The following is a 19,612-nucleotide window of genomic DNA, read 5'->3' on the forward strand; positions in this document are numbered from 1 at the left end:
TCTAAATAAAAACTGTTTAATTAATAAAATTTGATAGGTTAAGTGTTGTAGTCATTTATTTAGGGTGAAACAAAAATAATTTTGAACTATATTAGTAGATTACGTCTGAGCCCTCCATCATTTCTTCTCCTTCTTTCCTCCCCTATACCCCTGCCACCACCACCACCTCTTCTAAAAGATTTCCTCACTTGCATCCCTACAATTTCAAAAGAAAATTTTCCATTTCAATGTTGTTTTCAAAACAAATGTGTACTGTCTCTCACCATCATTTCTTCTCCTTCACATTCTTCTAACGATCTTCAAAACATGAGACTTACAACAATATTGTGTTATGCCAAGAAACTTAAGAGTGCGATCTTTGTCCTTGAATCAAAGGTTTTGAAACCCGCTTGCACCACCAGTGTGACCCCAATTAAATGGGGTCATCACCCCCGATCACACTACTAGAAAAGTGCCTACTTTGTGACAACCAAATTTGTAGCAAATTTGTAGAAAATTGGCCTTACCTACAGATTTGCTACAAAAATTTTCGTGCAAAATATGCTTGTCGAAAATCAGGATAGCTACAAAATTCTGACAAAATTTCTCACAAATTTTCGACAAAAATTTATCGTCACAAGCATTGCCACAAAACACCTACAAACCGGTTTTTTTATGTTTTTCCTACAATTCTTCCACAATTATGCCTATTTTTGTATTTTATTTTATGATATTTTACTTTTAAAATTAATAACACTAATGAGAAAAATTATCCATAATCATTACTAATTATTTTTATTTTACGACAAAATTCCTACAAAATTATAAAACTTTCTCTTAACAGTTTGCTACAAATTTCCTACAAATAAAAAATCTATTTTTTTAATTTGGCGACAAATTTCCCACAACTTAAAAAATGTGTTTTTTAACTTTTGTGACAAAATTTCTACAAACCAAAAAAAAAAATAATAATAAACGTTGCCACAAAATTCCTACAAACCAAAAAAACTAAATGTTGCGACAAAATTCCTACAAACCAAAAAAACAAAATTTAAAGGTTTGCTACAAATTTTCTACAACCCAGGAAAAAATCCTGCAGCTGTTTGCTACAAATTTCCTACAACCCAGGAAAAAATCCTGCAGCTGTTTGCTACAAATTTCCTACAACCAAGGAAAAAATCCTACAGTTGTTTGCTACAGATTTGTGACAAACTTTAACAAATTAAAGAAATTAAATAAAACCATTTTTATGCAAAAAATGCAGCAAAATTACTATTATATTTCAAAAATAATTGCAGGAAAATTCTAAAAATATTAAAACAACATTCCAAACATTCCAAACATTCCAAAAATTTTAAAACATTCCAAAACGCACAAAAAATCCTAATTAAAAGCATTCAAAACTAATCCGATCTTTAACATTCTAATACTTAACAAGACGGGAGCTTTTACTTATTTCCGATGTTTTTGAGCTTTTCTTCCATAGCTTTCTGCCATGCCGCTTGGGCGGCCCGTTCTTTTTCGCGTTCTTCTTGAAACTGTTCGAAACGGGATTCTATTTTTTGTCGGGCCTCGCGTTCTTTTTCTAATTCCGCCTGAACTTTTTGAAGCTGAAAGTTGTACAAAAAGATATAATTAATACGTATTAACAAAAACATATGGTCAAAATTCACATATCATAACGATTTCAAATATCTTTTTTAATTATATTATTTACTTTTCAAAAATTAAGAAATAAAAATAGATTAACTTTTTTTTTTGTCGAAAATATGTAGCAAACGGTATCAATTTGTTACAACTTTCCTACAAATTTTCAAATTTTATTTTTTTTATTATTTATTCAGTTGTAGTTATAAATTATAAAAACTTTTAATTTATTTTGTCTGAATTTTGTCGAAAAACTAAAAAATGTTGTGACGAAATTGCTACAAATGTTTGCTGTGTGGAAATTTTGTTGGAAAATTGTAAACATGTTTTGGTTTTTTTTTTTTCTTTTTCTTTTTTGTTAGAAAACTGTAGAAAACTTGTAACAAAATTTGAGTGGTGGGAAATTTGTGGGAAACTTTTGTAGGAAAATATGTAGTTTTCTAGTAGTGTCAGCAGGTGGCACAACCTCAAGAACTTGATGATAAGTTCTTCCGATCTGCAAAAGAACTCAGACTAAAGAAGATATATCACAAGGACTACAAGATCCTTGTGGTCAATGAAACCAACTTCTTGAAGGTCAAAAGTATCGACACTGGAATAGGAACAATAACATCTACTTTGAAGCTTTCTACAAAAAAAAAAAAAAAAAAAGAAGTAAATATGAAATCTAACTCTGAAGCGTTCTCTCTAATATTTCTTCTAAATGTTTAGTTCCTCAATAGGTGAGAAACACTAGAAACTGAATGGCATAGAAGCTACATTATCAAATGATAACATAACTTATGATACTAACTAGTGTTTTCATAACCGGGCGGGGTAACAAACTGGTAGCTTTACTGACCCAGTGGTCAAACCGCTCGGATCGGTTGGATCGTATTACAAAACCAGCACCTTTATAAGTAAATTATACATATATTAAATATGCAAAAAGCATAAGCTCGTAACTTCATATTACATGTCCAATTATATAATCTTCAAATACCCCATCTTCAGCCCAATTGCCTTCAAATTTATGTTGTCACATCCTAACTATGAGTTATCCTACTTGAATCTTCAGCCAAATTAATATTGGCCCATGCTAGATAAATGAAACCCTACTAAACCACTGTGAGAAATGAAATGTAGGTGCCTCCAATTCTACCTTCTCTGGTTCATCGGCGTAATATTTTGTCACCTACTTTTTTCTCTTTTGTCATTCATCGTTCTCCAATTAAGCGCCGGTTTCTCCCATTGCAAATCGAAGTTGGATCTAGCTCTCTAATTCGTCAATAGTGTGCGAAGGGTCTTCATAGTCTAGATGTGGCCTTCCCCGGACATTTGACGATGGTTTACCGGTTCTAACGCCAACTGTAAAAATCCGGCCAAATATCTTTTTATATGGCTCAAATAGACGCGCTAGACCTCTAGTGTCACTGATTCCCTGTTAACCTATCCAGTCTAGTTGTGAAAACACTAGTACTAACATAACTGAAAGATTGTTTTATATGGTAAAAGGATCGATGTCCTCTGCCTTTCTATTCCGTTTCATTATATAGAATAATTACAATCTCCTATTTTAGGAGAGTTACAACATACTGGGAGATATATATAGACTTAATATATGTGCTAAATATACATAGTGTAACGCCCCAAAACCCGAATGATTATATTGTCGTCAGTTCCTATAGGACATAACATGAGATAAATAACTAGGCTATTGAACCTAGTTAAAATGGGTAGCTAAGAATAATAAAGGAATGAATCCTTAGGGGGCAAACATGTTAAAAATAGAACTTGAATGGTTAATTTAGGGTTAAAACACAAACACACACACATTCAGGTGTGTGTGTCGCGTGGATCAGGAAGGAGAAAAGGGGGAAACCCCTAATCATCATAAATTTAGCAAATTCAAGCCCTAGATGTGATCTTGAGTTGATGCATGTCTCGATTTTGGATCATCTATGCATTCTTGAACACAAGGTAAGTAGAATTTTGGTGTTTAATGACTTTGAATGTGATGGGTTATGTTGTAAATCGTGATTTGGTATGAAATTGAGTATGAGTAGGTGTTAATGTCATGATATAGAACCAAGATTATACGTGGTGTGGGCTAAATTGATGATTAGAGGTGAAACCCATTTGTTTTGGTAAGGATGATGACTTGAATGATCATCCATGTTTAATTAGTCATGATTGTTGATGTATTATGAGGGATAGGATGGATTCTTACTAGAGGAATTGAAAGGAATATGATGATAATATGTTTGAAGATTTGTGTGGGAATGATATATGTTATTAGTAGGAGGATTTGATGAATTATGTATGAAACTAGGAAGAATGTGCTTTAATTAGTTGTACATTATGCTTAGATAGTGGTACGCACGCCAAGTGTTTGAAGAAATGCCTAGTATAAGTTAGTATGTAAAGATTACATGATAACAATGGATGAATAAGGATGTATGGTGGGAATTATGTGATTGTTAGTAAACCTACATGAAGAAGACGTGTTAGATTGATTCCATGTGGAGATTTTGTTGATTTCATGCCCGGGTAGAAAGGTGCACTAGTGGTTTGTACTATGTGTTTAAATGATGTGATGCACACCATGTGGTTGTTTGATCCGCTAGTTGTGAACTAGAGGTATATGTGAAGCATATGAGATTCCTAAAAAGAATCATTGTTGGAATAGTATAAGGCTAGCTTAATACGTGTTATAGTGTCAGTTGTGGAGTTATAGAAATACTAGTATAAATGGAATGGATTACGTATGTGTGTGTGTACGTAGGTAAGTAATTATATGGTTGTATGTGTGTGCAAGAATATGATTACAAAATGCATAGGATGTCGTTAGTATGGTTCACTACATCAATATGGACATATGTTCTTGAGTTGGAAATTTGTATGCTTGACTGTTGACTTTCTGAAAAGTCAACGAATATGTGAATGGTATGGTTCGACTTATGAATGCTACTGTAAGGTTTAGGAATAATTATGTGTCATGAGTTAGGCTAATGACGTGTTAGACGTGTGTGTGTGTTTAATACGATGAAACGATAGATTACATGAGTTTGAAATGACATGAACTTGGTTACATGTATTATGCTTGTTAGAAGTGACAAATGGAAGTTAAATGCGAATTACGCGATCGGTATGATCGTTAACATGTACAATTGTGTATGCTAATATGAATGTGATTTCGATGACATGAAAGTATAGGGATCATGTCGAGACGGAATCAAGCACGGAAGGCTAACGGGTCAAGAAGTGGCAAGAAAACGGATACGAGCACGGATGCATGAGGTAAGTGATTCTGTAATCACTTCTTATGTTCTGTTAGGTGATATGGCGTTTTGATTAATTAAACATGATGGTTGAGGTCAATTATGTGTCGTAGTCTTATGTTGTAAAGGATGGGATTAAGTTGACCAAAATGCCCTTGATGGGTATTTTGGGCAAACGATCTTAATAAGTGGTTTGGAAACAAGTTATACGATTAGTGTAATGTTTTGGGTAAGTATGGAAGTGGGAAGTATGGTTTGTTAGTCTTGGATCAATTAATGCGCAAATACCCATAACGGGTCAAATAATTAGGAAATGACAATGAGTCATTAGAGCGTAAGATAAGAATTTCCTTAATCCGGATGTGGGATTCTAAGTTCATATGATAGAATATGAATTTACAAACATGTAGAAAGAAACGGGAGGTTAAATGGGTAAACGGTTCGAAAGTTACGCGCGTTTTAGTGCGTTCGGACAACGAAACGGATCTGCAGGAAAAATGCATATTTGAGAGGCCGTCGCCGACGGGCAAGGAGGCCGTCGCCGACGGGTTAAGGAAAATCAGATTTTCTCCGACGGGTTATCTTCCTGTCTACGGGGTTTTGGCTACGGGAAAAACTACGGGCCGTCGCCGACGGGCCTAGGGCCGTCGCCGACGACCTCCCCAAGTCCAAAAGGCTGAAATTTGTTAGTTAGCTTGATTTATGGATCGTAGGCTTCGGTTTATTATCCGTGGACTGAGGCGGACTTTCTAAACATGACTTTGATTGATCCTTAGATGAATATGGACTATAAATCAAAGCTTAAGTCTCGTGAAATTAACGTATTAGTATGTAAGAGATGTGCAAGATGTTGTATGTGTATGTAGATGCATATTTAGATATATTCGAAGATATGCGTGATAGTATGTATATATGTGAAGGCGTAGGAACGTATGTATGTATGCGGATGTGTATTATGCATGTATGTTGGTGTGTAGGTAGGTAGAACGTATGTATGCATTTAGATGAATATGAGCTCACGAGGGGATCCATACACGAAGGTATGCAAGTATGTAGGTTTGTGTGAAGGCACGTAATAAGTGTGCATGTATGTATGTATGTACGTAAGTATGTATGTATGTATGTATGTATGAATGTATGTATGTACGTAGGGTGTGAGTTTACACGGGTATTAACGATACTAACTAGGTTGCCTTTGAGAATGAAATGAAATGCAGGTACATTATTGTTGATTCATTGAAGTTTAATCATCGAGATGTAATACTCGAATTCAGAAAGATAACCAAGTGAGATGGATATGAGGATAGAACACGATGGGATTATATAATTAAGAACCTTAGATTATATATATAATGTCACCAAGTACTAACTATGTGAATGTATGTGGTGAATGCAGGATGTACGGAATCACGGATCATCATCATGAGGTGTAAGCGGTCGAAGATCGAGTCACAAGATAGATTGTACGTGAATGCTTGATTATGTAATTAGTAAACATAAGTTATGTTTTCATTTCATAAATGAGAACAAAGGATAAATTTATTGTAAAAGAGTCATTTCAAAATGGACTTTCAATCATGTCAAGACGTCTGTAAAGAAAGAAATTTTATGGTACGTGTTTCCGCTGCGACTTTTGTCATGTACAATTTAGGGCGTAACAAGTTGGTATCAGAGCCCTGGTTTGAGAGAATCAAGTAACAGGAGGTAAATACTTGAACTCAAACCGGTGTGCTCTCATGACCAAGAACCCGTACGATCTAAGACTCGATCGAGGCCTAAATGCAAAAGCGAATGTAAGTATGTATTAGACTGTGTATTTGAAGGAAACTAATAGTATGATATGTGCAAGGTAAGCTTAAGAGTTTGAAGAGGGTGATCCGTGAATGCAGAATAGGATGAGCGCCAAGGCAGGCGAAGGTGCAACTAGGCAAATTAACCCCAGGTACACAATACTAATATGTATGAGTACCAATGTCAAAATGAAAAGGAAAGGGTCTCCTTGGAAGGGTAATTATTAAACGAAAGACCATGATATGGTCTTAGGGAAGTATTAGAAATATGCACGAAACTGAAACCCATCTCCCGGGCATAAGGCGATGATTACATGAAGGCACGAAACTAGTGTGTGGATTGCGCACCTGGCCAGTACGCAAGAAGCATATGACGTTCGTGAGACCGTGGCAATTATTGCAGGTATGCCCGGTAGAATTGGGTAGCAGGTGGGCGCTATGTTGTAGCGAATGCGAAATAGCAAATCCATTGCGGATTTGGTTATGCTAACGAAGGTTATGAAGGGTTATGCTAGTCGACCGGTTCTAGCAAACAAGTCGAATAAGAATGAGCTACCATCTGTTTTGAACGGGTGATTTTGAATACTCTAATGAATGCTAGAAGCTTAATCCGTATTACGGATTGAAAGGAGAAGTTATGATTAAAAGCGAAAAACCCATTTACTTGGGTAGTGGAATATGTATGCTTAACTCTCATTGAGAGTGATTATGCCAAACCCAATTATTTGGGTAATCGAATGCGAATGCTTAACTCTCGTTGAGAGTGATTATGCCAAACCCAATTATTTGGGTAATCGAATGCGAATGCTTAACTCTCGTTGAGAGTGATTATGCCAAACCCAATTATTTGGGTAATCGAATGCGAATGCTTAACTCTCGTTGAGAGTGATTATGCCAAACCCAATTATTTGGGTAATCGAATGCGAATGCTTAACTTTCATTGAGAGTGATTATGCCAAACCCAATTATTTGGGTAATCGAATGCGAATGCTTAACTCTCGTTGAGAGTGATTATGCCAAACCCAATTATTTGGGTAATCGAATGCGAATGCTTAACTCTCGTTGAGAGTGATTATGCCAAACCCAATTATTTGGGTAATCGAATGCGAATGCTTAACTCTCGTTGAGAGTGATTATGCCAAACCCAATTATTTGGGTAATCGAATGCGAATGCCTAACTCTCGTTGAGAGTGTTTATGCCAAACCCAATTATTTTGGGTAAGTCGAATGTGTATGCTTAACTCTCATTGAGAGCGTTTATGCCGAACCCCATTTACTTGGGTAGTTGAATGTGTAAGAAAGAAGAAAGCTCCTATATGAATAGAACTAAAATGAACTAATTATGATTCGACAACTAAGATGACTAACCTTAAAACCTTGTTGCTGAAGGTAGGTAAAACTTTATGTTTTTGTTAAACGCATGTAAGAAAGAAAAAGTAAGAATGACATGTTTGAAACCGCTAGATGGATTCAAACATGGAAGGAATGAAGGGTACGGATGTTACGCTTAAATCCGTGGGACGGAATTTAAAACATAAAAGGATGTAATGAATGCCTTTATAAGTAAGCGTTAATATAGGTATGAATATATAGGGACGATAAACTATTACTAGTCGGTCAAGGAAATGAGAAGGTTACGTGGAAATATGGCATGGGAAGTATAGATTTGTTAAGAAGAAGTCAAACATGATAGGTGTATGTATAAATGGAAGTGAGAAAGGAAGTATCGTTAAGAAATGTTAACCCTGATGCTCAGCTTGTTGGCCATGTTCATTTGAACAAAATGAAAGATGGCACATGATGAATGAATAGTATAAAGTAAATCGATTTATTTTGATTAGCAAATATATGAATGTGATATGCTTAAATAGGGAGTTAGAAACAAGCCGCGTACTTAGATTTGTACAATTTATAATTATAAACAATTGGAATAAATTCGATGAAAGAAACGTAGTAATGCTATTTGTTAAAGGCTAGTATTATAAAGTGAAAGACACTAATAAGAGCTCTGGAGAAGAGTCGGGCATAAGTATAATTATGAAAGTAACTTACTTAATAAGAGGGCATATGAACGATGTGTACAATTATGTTCATGCATGAATAAAACCTTTGCCAAGGTCCCGAATGCGTTTAGGTTGTAGTAAGTATAGTGAGTGAACAACTTGAAAGGGGTAAGAGTATAATTGGTCTAGTTTGAATGAGAAAGGTTTCGGGGACGAAACCTTATTTAAGGGGGGTAGACTTGTAACGCCCCAAAACCCGAATGATTATATTGTCGTCAGTTCCTATAGGACATAACATGAGATAAATAACTAGGCTATTGAACCTAGTTAAAATGGGTAGCTAAGAATAATAAAGGAATGAATCCTTAGGGGGCAAACATGTTAAAAATAGAACTTGAATGGTTAATTTAGGGTTAAAACACAAACACACACACATTCAGGTGTGTGTGTCGCGTGGATCAGGAAGGAGAAAAGGGGGAAACCCCTAATCATCATAAATTTAGCAAATTCAAGCCCTAGATGTGATCTTGAGTTGATGCATGTCTCGATTTTGGATCATCTATGCATTCTTGAACACAAGGTAAGTAGAATTTTGGTGTTTAATGACTTTGAATGTGATGGGTTATGTTGTAAATCGTGATTTGGTATGAAATTGAGTATGAGTAGGTGTTAATGTCATGATATAGAACCAAGATTATACGTGGTGTGGGCTAAATTGATGATTAGAGGTGAAACCCATTTGTTTTGGTAAGGATGATGACTTGAATGATCATCCATGTTTAATTAGTCATGATTGTTGATGTATTATGAGGGATAGGATGGATTCTTACTAGAGGAATTGAAAGGAATATGATGATAATATGTTTGAAGATTTGTGTGGGAATGATATATGTTATTAGTAGGAGGATTTGATGAATTATGTATGAAACTAGGAAGAATGTGCTTTAATTAGTTGTACATTATGCTTAGATAGTGGTACGCACGCCAAGTGTTTGAAGAAATGCCTAGTATAAGTTAGTATGTAAAGATTACATGATAACAATGGATGAATAAGGATGTATGGTGGGAATTATGTGATTGTTAGTAAACCTACATGAAGAAGACGTGTTAGATTGATTCCATGTGGAGATTTTGTTGATTTCATGCCCGGGTAGAAAGGTGCACTAGTGGTTTGTACTATGTGTTTAAATGATGTGATGCACACCATGTGGTTGTTTGATCCGCTAGTTGTGAACTAGAGGTATATGTGAAGCATATGAGATTCCTAAAAAGAATCATTGTTGGAATAGTATAAGGCTAGCTTAATACGTGTTATAGTGTCAGTTGTGGAGTTATAGAAATACTAGTATAAATGGAATGGATTACGTATGTGTGTGTGTACGTAGGTAAGTAATTATATGGTTGTATGTGTGTGCAAGAATATGATTACAAAATGCATAGGATGTCGTTAGTATGGTTCACTACATCAATATGGACATATGTTCTTGAGTTGGAAATTTGTATGCTTGACTGTTGACTTTCTGAAAAGTCAACGAATATGTGAATGGTATGGTTCGACTTATGAATGCTACTGTAAGGTTTAGGAATAATTATGTGTCATGAGTTAGGCTAATGACGTGTTAGACGTGTGTGTGTGTTTAATACGATGAAACGATAGATTACATGAGTTTGAAATGACATGAACTTGGTTACATGTATTATGCTTGTTAGAAGTGACAAATGGAAGTTAAATGCGAATTACGCGATCGGTATGATCGTTAACATGTACAATTGTGTATGCTAATATGAATGTGATTTCGATGACATGAAAGTATAGGGATCATGTCGAGACGGAATCAAGCACGGAAGGCTAACGGGTCAAGAAGTGGCAAGAAAACGGATACGAGCACGGATGCATGAGGTAAGTGATTCTGTAATCACTTCTTATGTTCTGTTAGGTGATATGGCGTTTTGATTAATTAAACATGATGGTTGAGGTCAATTATGTGTCGTAGTCTTATGTTGTAAAGGATGGGATTAAGTTGACCAAAATGCCCTTGATGGGTATTTTGGGCAAACGATCTTAATAAGTGGTTTGGAAACAAGTTATACGATTAGTGTAATGTTTTGGGTAAGTATGGAAGTGGGAAGTATGGTTTGTTAGTCTTAGATCAATTAATGCACAAATACCCATAACGGGTCAAATAATTAGGAAATGACAATGAGTCATTAGAGCGTAAGATAAGAATTTCCTTAATCCGGATGTGGGATTCTAAGTTCATATGATAGAATATGAATTTACAAACATGTAGAAAGAAACGGGAGGTTAAATGGGTAAACGGTTCGAAAGTTACGCGCGTTTTAGTGCGTTCGGACAACGAAACGGATCTGCAGGAAAAATGCATATTTGAGAGGCCGTCGCCGACGGGCAAGGAGGCCGTCGCCGACGGGTTAAGGAAAATCAGATTTTCTCCGACGGGTTATCTTCCTGTCTACGGGGTTTTGGCTACGGGAAAAACTACGGGCCGTCGCCGACGGGCCTAGGGCCGTCGCCGACGACCTCCCCAAGTCCAAAAGGCTGAAATTTGTTAGTTAGCTTGATTTATGGATCGTAGGCTTCGGTTTATTATCCGTGGACTGAGGCGGACTTTCTAAACATGACTTTGATTGATCCTTAGATGAATATGGACTATAAATCAAAGCTTAAGTCTCGTGAAATTAACGTATTAGTATGTAAGAGATGTGCAAGATGTTGTATGTGTATGTAGATGCATATTTAGATATATTCGAAGATATGCGTGATAGTATGTATATATGTGAAGGCGTAGGAACGTATGTATGTATGCGGATGTGTATTATGCATGTATGTTGGTGTGTAGGTAGGTAGAACGTATGTATGCATTTAGATGAATATGAGCTCACGAGGGGATCCATACACGAAGGTATGCAAGTATGTAGGTTTGTGTGAAGGCACGTAATAAGTGTGCATGTATGTATGTATGTACGTAAGTATGTATGTATGTATGTATGTATGAATGTATGTATGTACGTAGGGTGTGAGTTTACACGGGTATTAACGATACTAACTAGGTTGCCTTTGAGAATGAAATGAAATGCAGGTACATTATTGTTGATTCATTGAAGTTTAATCATCGAGATGTAATACTCGAATTCAGAAAGATAACCAAGTGAGATGGATATGAGGATAGAACACGATGGGATTATATAATTAAGAACCTTAGATTATATATATAATGTCACCAAGTACTAACTATGTGAATGTATGTGGTGAATGCAGGATGTACGGAATCACGGATCATCATCATGAGGTGTAAGCGGTCGAAGATCGAGTCACAAGATAGATTGTACGTGAATGCTTGATTATGTAATTAGTAAACATAAGTTATGTTTTCATTTCATAAATGAGAACAAAGGATAAATTTATTGTAAAAGAGTCATTTCAAAATGGACTTTCAATCATGTCAAGACGTCTGTAAAGAAAGAAATTTTATGGTACGTGTTTCCGCTGCGACTTTTGTCATGTACAATTTAGGGCGTAACAAGTTGGTATCAGAGCCCTGGTTTGAGAGAATCAAGTAACAGGAGGTAAATACTTGAACTCAAACCGGTGTGCTCTCATGACCAAGAACCCGTACGATCTAAGACTCGATCGAGGCCTAAATGCAAAAGCGAATGTAAGTATGTATTAGACTGTGTATTTGAAGGAAACTAATAGTATGATATGTGCAAGGTAAGCTTAAGAGTTTGAAGAGGGTGATCCGTGAATGCAGAATAGGATGAGCGCCAAGGCAGGCGAAGGTGCAACTAGGCAAGGTCTTCAAAGACTATTACACCCCCGCAGTCGAAGGTGACCGGATACTGAGACTAGAGCGAAGGTCTTCAAAGAGCACTCTTGGTACACCTTTAGTAAAGATATCAGCGATTTGGTAACGAGGTGGAAAATACAGAACCCGAACTTAGTCGCGTTGAACTTGCACTTGAACAAAATGAATGGCAAGCTCGATGTGCTTCGTACGTTGATGTTGTACTGGGTTGCCAGATAAGTAGATTGCACTAACATTGTCATAGTATACCATAGTAGCATGGTTGAGCGGATGATGAAGCTTTAATAACATATTTCGGAACCAACATATTTCTGCCATGATATTGGCTAGCCTGCGTGAATGTCAAATACTGAAGTGCACCAGCAAGGTTGTGGTAATAAGTTGGGTTGATAAAAGCCTCACCCAATGAGGCACATAGCTTTGGATGTGTGTCAACCGGAGTGTGTACCAGATTGCGAGATTGCATGCGAGCACGTTCAATAACTTCAAGAGCATAAGCTTGTTGGGATAAGAACATGGTATCTTTTTGTCTTGAAATGGATATACCAAGGAAGAAGATTAGAGGACTGACGTGCGCGAGGGTGTGTATAATTTTTAGATATATTTTAAGCACTTTTTACTCGTGGATCAAGCTTTAAATTTATAAAACACGATACAATACTACTACTCTACACACGTTAGGGCAAGTGCACCCATCGTAGATGTAGTATAATGATGGTAAGATACCGAGGTCGTCCAAGGACACAAGAGCTTTTAATACCGGCTTATCATTAACGTCTAATCTAACCAAATTTTGATAAAAGTTTTGAAAATTTTAAAAAGGTAAACTAGAAATAAAAACGTAAATGAAAGGAAAAACAAATAGACAAGAAGGAATCACTTGGTTCCAACTCCTCTTTTATGTATCCTTTGATGATTTCCGCACTTTGGGCTTTTTAAGAGATTATCTTAGTTATAGTGGCATGCCACTCTTGTGAAGGCGATGTTACCCTCAACCATATTGGTCTGAGTCAGCAGGGATACAATCCCGCAAGGTCGGATTATTGAAAGATAATTAAATAAGTTATTAATGCAAAAAAGTGGTAGGCCCCTCTTGTGAAGACGACGTTACCCTCGGCCATATTGATCTGAGTCAGCAGGGATACAGTCCCGCAAGGCCGGATAAAGTTTTAATAGTAGTTTATTTATAAGGGGTTTAAGTTGTTCTTACTTCCCCCGATTTGATGCTATCTACCTCAAGGGAAGTTCTAATAAGCTTGAACCAAGTCGTCGCAGGATCTATACACTGAACGAGGCAAGAACTTTATCCAAACACCCTACTAACACCCTACCAAGCAGTTAACGCGTTTTATATAGACCGTAAAGACACGAATGAGTGAATCAACGAAACATGAAGAAATGTTTAAACAAAGTTCACTTTCAATATAAAAAAACTAGTTATTAAAGTCATTAATACATACCCAATTAAAAAGTTGCCAAAGATTGGAAATCAAAAGTAATACATAAAAGATTTGTCTTCGCCAAGTGATGTAAAAGATTAGCCAAGCATGGCCTTTGTTTGACAAGAACTCTTGCAATTGATCTTGGATGCCGAGACTACTACACACTCTAAAAGATGAAAGATGGATGATCGGGATGGGTGTTGGTGTTGTAGTGGTGGTGGACTGATGGAAAGTGTGAGAGAAGTGGTTTGCCAATGGATGCCTTTCTCTTGAACCAAGCACCTCTATTTATAGCTGAAAACAGAGGTCTCGCACGGCCCTATGGTCTTCTACTTCTCCCCCTTCATTAACTGCAAATGTCAGGTCTTGACCACGGCCCATGTTGAGTTGGCACGGCCCCGTGTTGGTTTGTCTTTTGCTATTGTCTTTTTCTGCAGGGAATCTTGACTGGGCACGACCCCATACCTGGTGGGCACAACCCCGTGCCTAAGCTTTTGTTTTTGTTTTGGATGTGGATGGGGGTTCGACAGGTGATATCAATCCTTCTTCTTTGTATTTGTGTTGGTTTCTGCTGTTAATTTGTTCCTATTATTCGTTTAAGCTCTTTTGATCCTGTAAATTAAAAGTAAACAAAGAAACATGCTTTTTCCAACATTAGTACTAAAAAGGGTCGATTTATGCCTTGTTTGATGTAATTTATATTTTGCATTTTGCGCACATCAATGACCAAGGTCTTTCTTGGAGAATTCTCTTGCAAGATGGCCCATAAGCTGATGATGAAGGCGATCAAGAGATGTGATAAGCAGTATATCAACATATGGTAGAAGAAATACTACGTTCTAGCCATGGTGAAGAATGAACAATGAAGCATCACATTTTCTTTGGTGAAATCCCATTGTGAGAACAAAATCCCTAAACTGTTGGTACGAGGCTCAGGGTGTTTGCTTTAGGCCATATAGAGATTTCTTGACGTCACATACATGATCTGGGAAGTTTTTCCTTCTAAAACCCATCGGTTGGTACATGTACATGGTTTCATTAAGAGTGCCATGTAAGAATGAATTTGTGACATCAAGTTGAAGAACCGACCATGATTGAAAAAGAGCAATAGATAATATTGTGTGAATCGTTGCTGGCTTAACCATCGGGCTGAATGTATCACCATAGTCAATCCCCACTTGTTGTAACTGACCATCACAAACATGTTATGCTTTGGTTAAGTATGCGTAGGAGAATGGTGGGTCGTGAGAAGTTGAGCGACTGTGGGGTTTGATTGGGCCTGGTTGTAGAGGATTGTGCCAGAAGGGATTGTGCCTTAGGGGAACGGGCGTTGGCGAATGTTTCATTGGTTTGGGCCGGTGGGGTATGAGAGAGCGGGGACATAGGTTATGAGGGAGGTGTATGGGCATGAACAAAGGCCACATATGAGAGGGAAATTGATATGTGCGAAAGTTGTAGTTTGGGAAAGGGTGTATGATTTGCGAAGGAAATAGTGTTTTTTTTGTAAATGTCACATGTATGTAAATGATTATCTATTTGGTTTGTAATTTTAAGCACTTATAACCGCGGTGAGTGGATGGGTAACCAAGAAACACGCATGGATAAGACTGGTAATCAAGCTTATGAATTGAGGTGGAGGGGATTAGTGGGTAGCATAAACACACGAACACGCGTAATGGTCGTAAGACAGTGTTTGTTTGTACAAAAGTTTAGTTGGGGTTTTGTTGGCGAGATGTTTGGTTGGTAAAAATTATTGTAAGTGGCGGTGTCTAGGGCATGGTGCCAAAAGGTGTTAGGAAGAGATGCGTGAACGGTAAGGGAATGGATCATGTTGTTGATTGTACATATTTTGCGTTCGGCCTTGCCATTTTAGGAAGAGGTATGGGGGCAAGAGTGACGAAAGAGCATACCTTGTTTGCGGAAGAATTGGTGAAAAGAAGCATTAACATATTCTTTGCCATTGTCACATTTAAATGTTTTTATTTGTCATTCAAATTAAGTTTCAATTTGTTGTGTAGGTGATAAAATATAGAGAAGACTTAGTAACTTTTTGGAGATATGAATGTCCATAAAAAATTTGTTAGGTCGTCTAAAAGTAATATATAATATGGATGACCTTCCTAACTTAAAATGGGTGAGGTCCACAAGTCGCTCTGTATGATATCAAATGGTTTAGAAATGCGAGTAGTAGAACTAAAAGTGGTAACCTAACACTTTTACCAAGCACACAAGAGTGACAAATATTTTTATTCAATGACTTAAAATCAACATAATAAGATTGTTTTAAAGAGTGCAATAAAGGTTGTCCCGGATGGCCAAGACGTTGATGCCAAAGTTGAGATGAAATAGCTGCAAAAGTAGACGGTGTTGTGGTTGATCCAGATCCGAGCACGAGTGGATATAGAGCACGGTTGTTGTTGCATCGAAGGATAGGGGTCCATGTCTTGCAACCCTTCACAAGAAAACCAAACGGGTCAAGTTCTACATAAACAGAGTTGTTTGTGGTAAACCGATTGACGGAAATTAATTTTTATCAGTTTTGGTGCATAAAGTACATCTTTTAAGATAAGAGGTGGGAAGGGTGCGGGTAGGGTTTGTGTGCCATGTCTAACAACCGGGATAGTAGAACCATTTCCAACGATAATTTTTATGCATGTTATTATTAAAAAAACAATGGAAATTACCTGTTGTGTTTGGCATGTTACCCGTTGCTCCAGTATCCATGTAGAGAGTCGAGTCCGGTTGATTAAGAGACATAGCATAGAGAGCCTGCTCGATGTCGATTGGAGTATAGGCGGTGTGGTAAGCTTGATAGAGCCATGGGCCAAGGAAGCCATGTCCACCGTAGTTAATCGAATGTTCTTCTTCTCACCTCCAAAACTTTCACTAGGAAGCGGGTCATTAATTCAAGCGTGAATTGACGTTGAGTTGACCGGAGATAGATATCAATCACTCGCACAGATCGAATAGAACAATATATAGTGAAAGCGATAGTGAACGATAGTTTTCTAGGTTTTGACATGAATATGTGAAATTTAAACTTGCTTAATTGATTGAAACGGAGAATTTTACCTGTAGAGATGAACAATTAGAGTTTGGAACTTTATCTGAGAATAAATTCGATCTAATCGTGTAACACCCCAGTGTTTCGAAAGTCAAAGTCAAAGTCAAGATTGAAGTCAAAGGAGGAAAAGATCGCTAATTGCAAACTGTCTCTCCTTGCTCAATCCCTGTTTGACTTCTTTGACTGTTGTTAGTCTATGTTATGTTTTTACGTTAGTTGTATTATGTGGAGTAATTAGTTAAAATCGAAGTAATCGATTATTTATCGCTACGAATCGCTTTACGACTGTGAATAATAGGACGTAACAATGCGATAAAGTCAATTAGACGCAAATCGAACTAATCTAATCAACATCGCGCTCGCAAACTCGAATTACGCATTTTGGTGTTTATATTACGTGTGTCTGTGCCTTATGTGTTACTTGTGCGTGTTTATTTATGTTACTGTGTGGTAATCAATCGAATCGCAATCAAAACTCAATCGCAATCAAATCGCAATCGCAAATCGAATACGAAACAAGGATGATTGTATGTAAATATAGTATAATAATTAATGGAAAAGAGACAGCGCGCGATATGAGTGGCTGGGATTAAAGTAATTTGAATAGGAAACTCTATCGCATTCGCATCAATCGCAATCGAAATCGAAATATCAAAAATCATCGCACCGAACACACGAATCAGGCAACTGATCGATCAGGCTACCAGTCGATAGCCGATCGGACTGCTGTCCGATCGGACAGGCTGTCCGATCGAGCTACCTGGCCGATCGGCCAGCACTTTCCTCATTTGGAAGCCTATAAATACCCCTGTCATTGTCATCATTTCCACTTTTGGAAACCTCTATCCGACCAGCACGCTCAGCTCACCTTTTCTTCGATTTCTCTCAATCCCGGTAAGATCTCTTCCTAAATCTTGTACTTTCTTGATCTACACGCACTCCTACACCTTTCTATCTTTTAAATCTTAACTTTTAACCGTGAAATCATCAAGATTGAAGTGTTCTAGGATGATTCATCATGGTGTTCTTGAAAACTTCATGTTTTGGCCTCAATCCACCAAGGATAACTTAGATCTAACCGATTTCCACATAAACAAACAAAGATCTCTAGTAGATCTAAACATTTTCACCAAAGAAAGGATTGAAAGATGGTTTTCCAACTTTCTTTCAACCCTTTTACACTCAATGCACTCAAAACCAGTGGAATCGGACCTGGTGTCAACACACTACTCATTCTTGTGATTGTGTGGCTCAAGATCCGGATCCTATCCATGAGGTTCACCGATTTCGGGTTAAACATGAAACACCGTCCCGAACCGTTCGCTAATCAGATTATTAGGGGAACCAAGTAATGACGAGGTTTCTGTTGCTTGACTCGTATCAAAACACCTCGATAAAACAACAAACAATCAAAACAATCAAGTGTTAGACGAATAGGCCGACCAGGATAAGGCACTGTCCGATCGGACTGCTCTCCGAACGGACAGCCAGCCGAACGGACAGACAAGCCGAACAACTGGCCAACTGATCGGCTAGCACATAGGTCCCACACTTAATCAACCTATTTGGAGTTGAGTATTGAACGAACTGCCGTCCGATCGGATTACTCTTCGGATCATGAGATACTTGACTTTAAATACTTAATCGATTTTTCAACATGTTCAATGCGCGGGAAATGCTACCCGATCGAACTACTGTCCGATCGAGTGACCTCTTGCTGAGGACATGTTCTTCACTGAAGTACCAGCCGATCGGGTTGCCGACCGATCGAACGACCGTCCGATCAACCGACCTTAAAGGCAAAGATACTTCAATGTTTTCAAATACTACAACGAAAACTTCAAAAGTCAACCATCATACATAAACACGTCCTACTCAAAGGAAGAAACAATCCACTCGAACAGCCATCCGATCGGACTCCCGTCCGACCGGACAACTGTCCGAACGGACTGTCAACCGTACGGCCCGCCGTCCGATCTGACTACCATCCGATCGACCAGTTGTCCGATCCATCGACACTTGTTTCCGTTTTATGCATTTCTTATCGTTATACAATCGAACTGTTCAGGCTAACCTTACTCTCAAGCGCTCCCTTCAATCCATCAACCGCTGTGAGTATACTCGATCCCTTTTTGCTTTATGCACTTTTGGGTGTTGCATACGTTACTTATACTAAAACACATCGAACACACTATGCAATAATTTTAAACGCTAACCGCTACCGCATGTTATACGTGACTTAATGAATGCTTGTTTGTTATGTTTACACATGGAATGTTGTCTACCTGCCTCAACGACGATAATACTATAGTTTGGACTCAACACCCGCTCATGCGGGGGTTGTTAAGGACAATTATTTGCGTGGATTACAGTGGTGATCATGTATTACGAACTGCCTCGGGCAGTCAACCCGCAGTCATTGGTATCGATAGATCCGTATCGATAATTAACATGCTTCGTTTTCCTCTGTGTACGTGCTGGTTATGCGTAAACTAATTCGAACTCTATATGCTATTATCAAACTTGTATACTCGTCTTTACACTATGTGTATTGACTTTTATTTTAACGTATGTGACAGGTATTTAGGATGCTTATCTGCTAG

At 37.6% G+C, this 19,612-nt stretch overlaps 2 long non-coding RNA genes across 2 annotated transcripts; both read left to right on the top strand.

The window, feature by feature from the left end:
* The first annotated feature begins 6,088 nt into the window (after positions 1 to 6,088).
* On the top strand, positions 6,089 to 6,516 carry LOC110896497. Its single transcript, XR_002567943.2, has 2 exons — positions 6,089 to 6,172; positions 6,283 to 6,516. It is a non-coding gene; the product is annotated as an uncharacterized LOC110896497 (long non-coding RNA).
* Positions 6,517 to 11,762: 5,246 nt separating this feature from the next.
* LOC110896498 lies at positions 11,763 to 12,190 on the top strand. Its single transcript, XR_002567944.2, has 2 exons — positions 11,763 to 11,846; positions 11,957 to 12,190. It is a non-coding gene; the product is annotated as an uncharacterized LOC110896498 (long non-coding RNA).
* Positions 12,191 to 19,612: the final 7,422 nt, after the last annotated feature.

Source organism: Helianthus annuus, chromosome 12 (assembly GCF_002127325.2).
Source record: "Helianthus annuus cultivar XRQ/B chromosome 12, HanXRQr2.0-SUNRISE, whole genome shotgun sequence".
NCBI lineage: Eukaryota > Viridiplantae > Streptophyta > Magnoliopsida > Asterales > Asteraceae > Helianthus > Helianthus annuus.